This window comes from Chrysochloris asiatica, unplaced genomic scaffold, assembly GCF_000296735.1.
Source record: "Chrysochloris asiatica unplaced genomic scaffold, ChrAsi1.0 scaffold00103, whole genome shotgun sequence".
Lineage (NCBI taxonomy): Eukaryota > Metazoa > Chordata > Mammalia > Afrosoricida > Chrysochloridae > Chrysochloris > Chrysochloris asiatica.
In genome coordinates this window covers 9898309-9907436 of record NW_006408621.1, presented here as the reverse complement: position 1 = coordinate 9907436, position 9128 = coordinate 9898309, and the positions used below count along the sequence as shown (strand labels likewise).

At 42.1% G+C, this 9128-nt stretch overlaps 1 pseudogene; it reads right to left on the bottom strand.

Moving 5' to 3' along the window:
* Positions 1-1647: 1647 nt before the first annotated feature.
* Positions 1648-2414, bottom strand: LOC102818656 (annotated as a pseudogene).
* Positions 2415-9128: the final 6714 nt, after the last annotated feature.

Sequence of the window (9128 nt, the reverse complement as noted above, 5' to 3'; positions counted from 1 at the left end):
ATAGGATTGCTATGGGTCGGAACCAACTCGACAGCACGTAAAAACAACAACAACTAATGAAGAGAATTTACTATGAGATAATGAAGCATTTTAAAAACAAGACCCACCCATATCCAGTCAGGCATTCACTCATTAGTCATATCATTAAAGACATTTGAAAAAGGAATACATGAAAAAACTAAACTCATAAACATCAATTTTTTTGCTAATTACTTGCTGTTATAAAATCTTAAGAACTTCTGATGTGGTGCTGCAGGATAAGCACTGGACTGCAAGGTTGTTTTGAACCACAAGGTCAGCAGTTCAAACTCACCAGCCACTCCTTGGAAACCCTGTACAGGGTTGCTATGGGTTGGAACATACTTGAAGGCACTTAACAACAACACCACTGCTTATGATCATGTTTTAAATTCGCTTCCTGTTTGAGTGCTCTTGAAAGGAAGGTGGAGGTGTTCCTATTTTTTGTAGCTAAAGAACTGTGACAAAAGGACAAAAGTTCTCTTTTCAAGATTTTATTTGTTGTTTTTGTTGTTAAGTGCCATTAGTTAGTTCTGACTCATAGCGACCCTGTATAGGGTTTCTGAGGAGTAACTTGACTGGTGGACTTGAACTGCTTACCTTGTGGTTTGCAGTTCAGTGCTGATCCTACAGCACCATACCAGGAGTCCAGTAGATAGGGATGTAGAGGAGACAGCAACACTAGCGAGATATGCACGCCATCGAATGGTCAACCATTCGAGACCAAAAGGACAGCATTTACCTAAGGACAAAATTCAGAAGGGTGGGGAGAGTAGGTAGAATGGAAACAAGAATCACAGGGAGGAAGTGGGATAACCGATGTCACATGGTGGTGGTTGGTGGTTATGTGCCTTGGAGTAGGTTCCGACTCATAGCAACCCTGTACAGGGTTTCTGAGGCTGTGAATCTTTACGGGAGCAGAAAGCCTCATCTTTTTCCCACAGAAGAGCGGGTAGTTTTGTACTGCTGACCTTGCGGTTCACAGGCCCAATTCATAACCACTACGCTACCAGAGCTCCTTGATGTCACATGGAGGGGACTGCAATCATTGAAATGAAACAAAGTATATGATTTGTTGAATGTACATGTGATGATCAGCTCTGTAAACCTTCACTCAATTCTCAATAAAAAGTTTTAAAAAAAAGAAAAAACAGCAACAACACTGGTGTGGCATGGCAAGATAAGACTGGACTGCCAACTACAAGATCAACAGTTCAAACCCACCAGCAGCTCCTCGGAAACCCTATACAGGGTCACTATGAGTCGGAACCATTCAACAGCACTTAGCAACCACACCATAATAGAAGGAATTACAAAAATGTCAAATCACAATTGAAACTGTAAATGATTTCATTCTCAGCAAATAAAATTACCCCAGCTAGACAAATAAAATTACAAAAAAGAAAATGCCTCAGAAGTGATTTCAGGTCAGATCACACATACATAACTGCTCGTCTTCTAAGAACATGGGATGCAGAAGACAGTTCTGCCATCTAGAAGCTTCAACTCAACACTTGTATAACAATATTTTATTTTTCTTAGTCCAAAATACATGGGTATATTCTTCTCTTTTTTTTTGCTGAAGAAGGAATTTATTTTTATGTACATAGAAACCACCATCTGCGTACATTAGCCCAATTTGGTAACCAATTCTTTGGCCTTTGTCTTTTCCAGCTTGGCAATGCGAGCCACCGATTTGGGGCCCAGGACGTTGCCTCCCCAATGACTTTGGATCTCGTCTTATCTGTCATTGTAATTGGTCCTGATGGCTTCCACCAGCTTAGCCAGAGCTCCTTTGTCTTCCGAGTTCACCTGCATGAAGACCACAGTGGTGCAGGTCTTCCTGTGGACCAGGCGTCCCAGACGGACCTTCCCCTTGATGATGCAGTAGGCAACCCCCATTTTATGACACAAGGCGGGCAGGAAGACAACCAGATTGATGGGGTCCACGTCGTGTGCAATGACCACCAGCTGGGCCTTCCTGTTCTCCACCAGAGTGGTGACAGCGTTGACCCCAGCGCGCAGAACAGGGAGCCTCTTGGTGGGGACATCCGCTTTGCCAGTAGCTTTATTTTCAGCTCGGGCCAGCAGCCTCTGCTTCTTCTCCTGCTTCTTCTCCGGCTGGAACTTGTGGGCCAGCTTCAGCAACTGAGTGACTGTCTTGGCGATCCAAGGCCTGGGTGAACTGGTTTATGGCAGGAGGCACTTTCAGCCACTGCAGCCGGATGTAGCGGGACCATTTGACAAAGCGGGTGAGGTCCCTTTTGGGTTGAATGTTCTTCCTGTCTTTTCTCAAACAGGGAATTCACTACCTTCTCGGCCTCCTGCTTCTTGACAACCTCAGGCACCGGCGCCAGCGCCACCTTCTTCCCCTCAGCCTTCTTTCCCTTCGGCATCTTGGGCGGATGGATCAGAGCTTGCGTATATTCTTATAAGAAAACTTTAAACCAGAGAAGTTTTTCAAAGTATCACCCGTGTCCCTTCCCATTCCACCCCTTTTGCCACCAGCCCTGCTGCCCACCCTGTGTTTTTTGTTGTTGTTTTGGTTTGATTTTTTGTCTTTTAAACTTTTACTGTGAACTAAATGAAGGGTTACAGACAAGAGCATTAGCATTTACATTCAACAAATCTTACACATTATTTTATGTCATTAATTACAATCCCCTCCATGCAACAATAGTTACCCTGTGGTTCCTGTTTGCGTTCTATCCACCTTCCTATTCCTTCTCAACTTTGTCCTTAGGCATATGCTGACCTATTGATTTTTAATGATCGGCCATTCCCAGGTGAGTATGCCTTACTAGTGTTGTTTTCTGCCCTCTATAAATCTATCTACTGCTTGGCTGGAAATTGGGCCATGAGGGTGAATTCCTGTCCAGACCTGAAGAGTGGTCAAGGGCCACGCTCTCAAGTTCCTCCAGTCTCTTTCTGACCAGTAAACCTGGTCTTTATCTTTTTTAAATAATGTTGAGTTTTGTACAGTTTCTCCCACACTATCTAGCATCCTCTAATGTGATCCTTTTCAGGGCAGTTGGTAGTGGTGGCTGGGCACCATCTAGTTCTTCTGGTCTCAGAGTCATGGAGACTGATGTTCATGTGTTCCATTAGTTCATTGGACTAATTGATTGCAAGTCTCTTCAATTCTTACCACTTTTCTTTCGCATATGGAGAGACCAATAGCTGCACTTTAGATGGTCGCTCTTGAGCTTTCAAGGTCACCTAAGCAGGATATAGGACATTATCTTTGTGGACTCAGTTGTGCTAATTGACTATGGTGTCCCCTGAGACTGTGATCCTGAGCCCTCAGACCCAGCAGCTCATTGCCTTACGATGTTTGATAATATCTAGGAAGTTTTCATCATTTTGCTTGCCGTATGCTCCACCACATTCAGTTGGGTTTTCATAAGAGATATCTGTTTACTCTTTGGTGTGTATCCTGCTAGGCCATGTTCTGGACATTTGCATATATGTTTGTATATAGTATCTGGCTTGTTCAATATACAGTTTCTTACTCAAGGATCATGGTATTTAACCTAAGGCCCTGACACACTAATTTGAACCCTGGATAAGATTTTAATCTCTGCAACTGGCTTGGGACCCTTTTACAGCAGAAGTAAACTCCAGGGTAAGTACAAAAGAAATCAGTTACTAATTAACTCTCAATTTTTTTTCCAGTTTGGCAATTCCTCAGTCCTTTCTGTTTCTCTAATTCTTGTAGCCACCTGTATTTTGACCATTTCATCTCTCATTAGGCCACACCCAGAAAGTAAATTGGTGAGCTGATTGTTGTTACTCTTCCACGACTAACCTAAAGGTGGTGGTTCAGACCCACCTAGGTGTACTGCAGAAGAAATACCTGATAATCTATTTTCATTAAGATGACAGCTAAGAAAATATTGTGGAGCAGTCCTACTCTGTAAAACATGAGGTCACCATGTTTTATGGAATTAACAACAAATTCACCCTTCCCATCAGTGGATTCAAAAGCAGAGAAGTTGGAAACTGTCTAAAATAAGATTTGAGTTGATCTGCAAATTCCATTGATTCACGCCCCACAGCGCCCTTCCTCCACTGCCCACAAACACCAGAGACAATCAAGACTTGGCTTCATCTGAGATTTATAGGGGAACATATCTGGGTTTCCCTCTTTACCCTGGTCTGCTAATGTCCAGTTGGCTGACATTCAGGGCAAGGTGCCAGGCCTATATTTTGGGGAAGGATCATCCAGAGAGATAGCAGCCAGTGTGATTTGGCGGCAGCGTGCAATCTGGCATGTGTTTTTACGTGCTGTGGTGTTATGTTTCTTAAACTCAGCACACTCACTTAGAAGGCTGTTCATCATCATCAGAAAGGATTCAGGCAGCACCTACTTGGCACCAGCGGCGTTCTATCTCTTTAAAATCATATTTTACTTGAGAGGCCCAGGAAATACATACTGGAATGACACTGCATGGCACTAATATGTTATGCTGACATTGGCATTTCATGGAAAATTAGGATATTTTCCTGTTTCTGACAATCAGAAAGAATTCTGGAAAGACACAGGGTACCTTTGATCATTGTTTTTACTTATTTGGTAAAAACAATAGCAAGCACATACATGAAATGAAACAATATATCTCTTGAACTAGAAAAAAAAAAATAAAGCAGGGAAAATAAATCAGTATTAGGTTTTTACTTTCAACTCTTTTCCTCTCTGCCATTCTTGTTTTCTTATATGAGGGAGTTTCAAAGAGTTTGTGGAAGAATTCCATTATCTTTTCATTACATTTTTTCCATGAACTTTTTGAAGCTCCCTCGGATGCTTCATAAATGAGGAAAAAGAAAAATTTTCACCAGTTTTGGGAACAAACCTGTCTTGCCTGCTTCTTACCAATTTTTTAAAGACGTTTTCTACACCAGATTGATTTATGATCACAAATTCTGGCAGTGAAGTTTTTAAAGAGCTATCTCTCTATCCTAAGGTGAAATCCTATGTCTCAGCTATCTTGTGCAGTTATCACAGAAATAGCACAAATGGGTGGCTTTGACAAACAGAAACACATTTCTTCACAGGTTAGAATACAAGTCTAAATTCAGGGTATCAGATTTACAAGAATGCTCTCTCTCTCTCTCTCTCTCTCTCTCTCTCTCTCTCTCTTTCTATCTCTTTCTCTCTTTCTCTCTGTCAGCCCCAGAGAAAGGTTCTTGTATTTTCAATTTCTGCTTCTTGGTTCCTTGGAGATTTCCATTTGTATGGCATCTGTCTTACCCCATCTCTCCTCTGCGTGCTTGTTTAATCTCTTTGATAGCTCATAAAAGATTGACTCAAGATGCACTAATCCTGCCTCATTAACATAACAAAGCCAATCCATTTCTAAATGGCATTCTAACTACAGCCATATAAGTTAAGATGTACAACACATATTTTGACGTTGCTGTTGATAAGTGCAGTTAAATCAATTCTGATTCATAGCTACCCTGTGTAGGATTTCAGAGGAGCACCTGGTGGATTTGAATCATTGACTTGTGGTTAGCAGTCCAATGCTTATCCTACAGTGCCACACCAGGACAACACATATTTGTTGTTGTTATTGTTGTTGTGACGTGCCATCGAGTCGGTTCCAACCCATAGCAACCCTGTATAGGATTTCCAAGGAGCAGCTGGTGAGCTTGAACCGCCGACCTTGCAGCTCAAACAGTTTTGCAGTCTGGCACATTAACCCACAGTGCCACAACACATATTTAGGGGGATATAATTCTATCCATAGCACCCCAACACTGTTTAACCAATTCTATTATTTTACTGTCATCAACAGATACCCATGTGTCACTCAAGAGACTAATGGACTCCCAATTATTTTTTAAAGGACTAACAAGATATATGGGATCAGCTATGCAGAAAGAAATCTGCAAGAATAGAGCCAGCTTGGTCCCTAGGCCCTTAAAGTCATCAAGTAACTTGGAAGGTTTGAGATACATTGATGAAGTGAATGGTTCCTCTTCTAGTCTTGGATGAGGAGTTTGGTTAAGAAAAAATGCCATCCATCTGGAGAATGCCTTCCCGGGCTTGAACTTTCTCCTGTGTCTCAGGAAGGGGCAGGCACATGGTGTCTGAGGCCATTTCAGATCAAGAGCTCTCCTCTGCTGGTGGGTTTTCCTTGTTGGCCTGTTTCCCAGGGATAAAGTTATTGGAAGATGAGAAGGGCGAGTGAAATGAAAGGTCAGCATCTTTCTTAAGGGCTCATTCACTTTTCACAATGTCTTATCCTCAGGCACAGCCCACGATATAGAAATTGGTTTGGGAAAGCAGACGTAAGACTAAAATCATAAATGTCATGTTTTTTAGAAAAATGACAAGCGACTTTAGGAGTGGGTTGTGACATTTTAATTAACTGATAACTCTTAACCCTCTTCCTCATCTACATCAAAGTTACTAAGAAAATAATTTTATTTTGGTAAAAGTAATAAGAATAGGCATCTCTCACATTGTTTTGAGAATTAAATGAAATGATCATATATGGCAAACCATAACATAGTCATTGGCCTTAGTAACATGTTGTTGTTGTTAACTGCCGTCGAGTCGGTTCCGACCCATAGCGACCCTGTACAGGGTTTCCGATCGTGTTAATCTTTACGGGAGTAGAAAGCCTCATCTTTCTCCCGCGGAGCGGCTGGTAGTTTCGAACCGCTGACCTTAAGGTTTGCAGCCCAATTCGTAACCACTACACTACCAGAGCTCCTTGAGCCAATGCTAATTGGTTATTGTTTTATTGGTGACAAATCACTTCTGCATATGCCCTGAATTTATGAAGCAATTTCACATACTATTTCACTTAATCCATTCTTTCAAATCCAGAGTCCTGGTGTGGCATTGTGGGTTAATGTGCCACCTGCAAAGTCATTGGAACTGCAAGATCGGCAGGTAGCGTTCACCAGCTGCTCCTCAGAAACCCTACACCATGGAATTGACTCAGTGGCCCTTAACAACAACAATAATGTGCCAGGATTTCTGGTGTGGTGCAGTAGGATCAGCACTAGACTGTGAACCACAAGGTCGGCAATTCAGACCCACCTGCTGCTCCTCGGAAACCCTATCCAGGGTCACTTTGTGTCAGAACCAACTTGACGGCACTTAACAACATCAACAACAGTAATGTGCCAAGGAGAGCTCTATGGATCTGTCAGATAAGTACTGGACCCCTAACCACAAGGTCACCGTTCAAGCCAACCAGCTGCTCTGTGGGAGAAAGATGGAGCTTTCTGCTCCTGTAAAGATTTACAGCCTCAGAAACCCTACACAGGGTCACTATACATTAGAGCAGACTCTATGGCACTTAACAACAACAACAGCATAATGTGCTAGAAATTATTCTGACCTCGGAGGATACAAGAGTGAAGAAGACAATGTCCTCACCCAAATAAAATGTATATCGTCAATAATGCAATAGTGAGCAAGAAGATATGGTAGAGTGGGAGTGGGGGGAATTGGTTCAGTAAACTAGTTACCATTGAATCAGTCCCAACTCATGGTGACCCCATATGTGTCAGAGCAGAACTGTGTTCCATAGTGTTCTCAATGGCTGATAATTTTGGAAGTAGATCACCAGACCCTTCTTTGGAGGTGCTTCCTGAGTGGACTTGAACTAGCAATCTTGGCTGAGTGCATTAACCACTTGCACCAACTGGGACTCCCTGGGTTAGTAGTGGACATAGAGATTTTATATTTGTCATAGGGTTGTCAAGAAAGACCTGTCTAATAAGATGGCATTTGTGCAGATGCCCCAAAGAAGTTAGGCAGAGAACGGAGTGGGTATGTATGGGAAGGCCAGTGGGGGTTTGGGGTGAGGACAGTGAATGCAAAGATAGGAGAGTACTTGTCATGATCAAGAAAGAGATAGAAGACAGACTGCCTCCTGAGCTGAAGGAAGTGGGGCAGGGCATCACAAGCTAGATCATGCAAGGAGATTTTTCTCTGCGTAAGATGGGAATACTTTGAAGGTCTAGAGAAGAGGAGAGACAGCCTCCATCTGATTCACATATTGACAGCTGTAGCTATATTGTGAAGAGTAGATTGAAATGGGGGTAAGGGCAGAAGACCACCACTATGGAAGCCATGGCAGTAATCCAGGTGAGAGACAGTGGCTTAGACCAAGTTAACAGTAGAGCCAGTGGAAAGTGGGCAGAGTTTAGATATATCTTCAAGGAAAAGTGATGGGTTGGGTTTATGGAAGGAGAGAGAAAGAAAAAAAGAGGATTCAAAGATGGAGTCAAGCTTTGGGGAATTGTAGAGTTGTCATCTGCTGATATGGGGAAGGCATTCATTCAAAACTGCCCTGTCAGGCAAACATCACTAATAGGCTCATTTTACAGAACTCAGGAGTATAGGGAAGGATTAATAACTAGATTTAAGTTACCATTTTGTTAAAAATGAAAGCTTCTAGCCAGTTAACTGAAGAAAAGAGTGTCTTCATATATGTATCCAAGCACACATTAGCAAGGTATGGATGAGCTCCATTAGAATGTCTTCAGAAAAAATTCCCTAACTCCATGAAAGATGAGAAGATACACTTATCAAGAAGCTGAGCGAATCCCAGTCAGGAAAGACCCCAAAAGAAAATTGCCAAGACATAGCATAGTCAAACTCTTCAAAACCAAAGACAAGAAAAGAATCCTGAAAGCTGCTCAGTTAAAACGAAATGTTACCTACAAAGGAAAGCAAATAAGATTAAGCTCTGCTTTCTCAGCAGAAATCATGCTGGTAAGAAGGCCACGAGGAGACATAAACAAATCTCTGAAAGAAAAATCTGCCAACCAATAATCATTTTACCTAGAAAAGCTGACCCTCAAATACAATGGTGAAATTAGAACATTTCCAGATCAACAGAAATTAAAGGGCTTTGTAAAATCCAAGCCAACTTTACAAAACATACTGAAGGGAGCCCTTTAGACTGAGAACAATAACAGCAGAAAACAACCAGAAACTGACAAATATGGCAACACCAGCTAGAATTCAGTCCAGATATGGAAACATTCAGAATAGAACAAACCTACAGGACCCAAAATAGGAAATCAGAGATGTCATTCTATGATTAGGACAACTACAAAGCAAAGGGAAGGAACACTGCAGT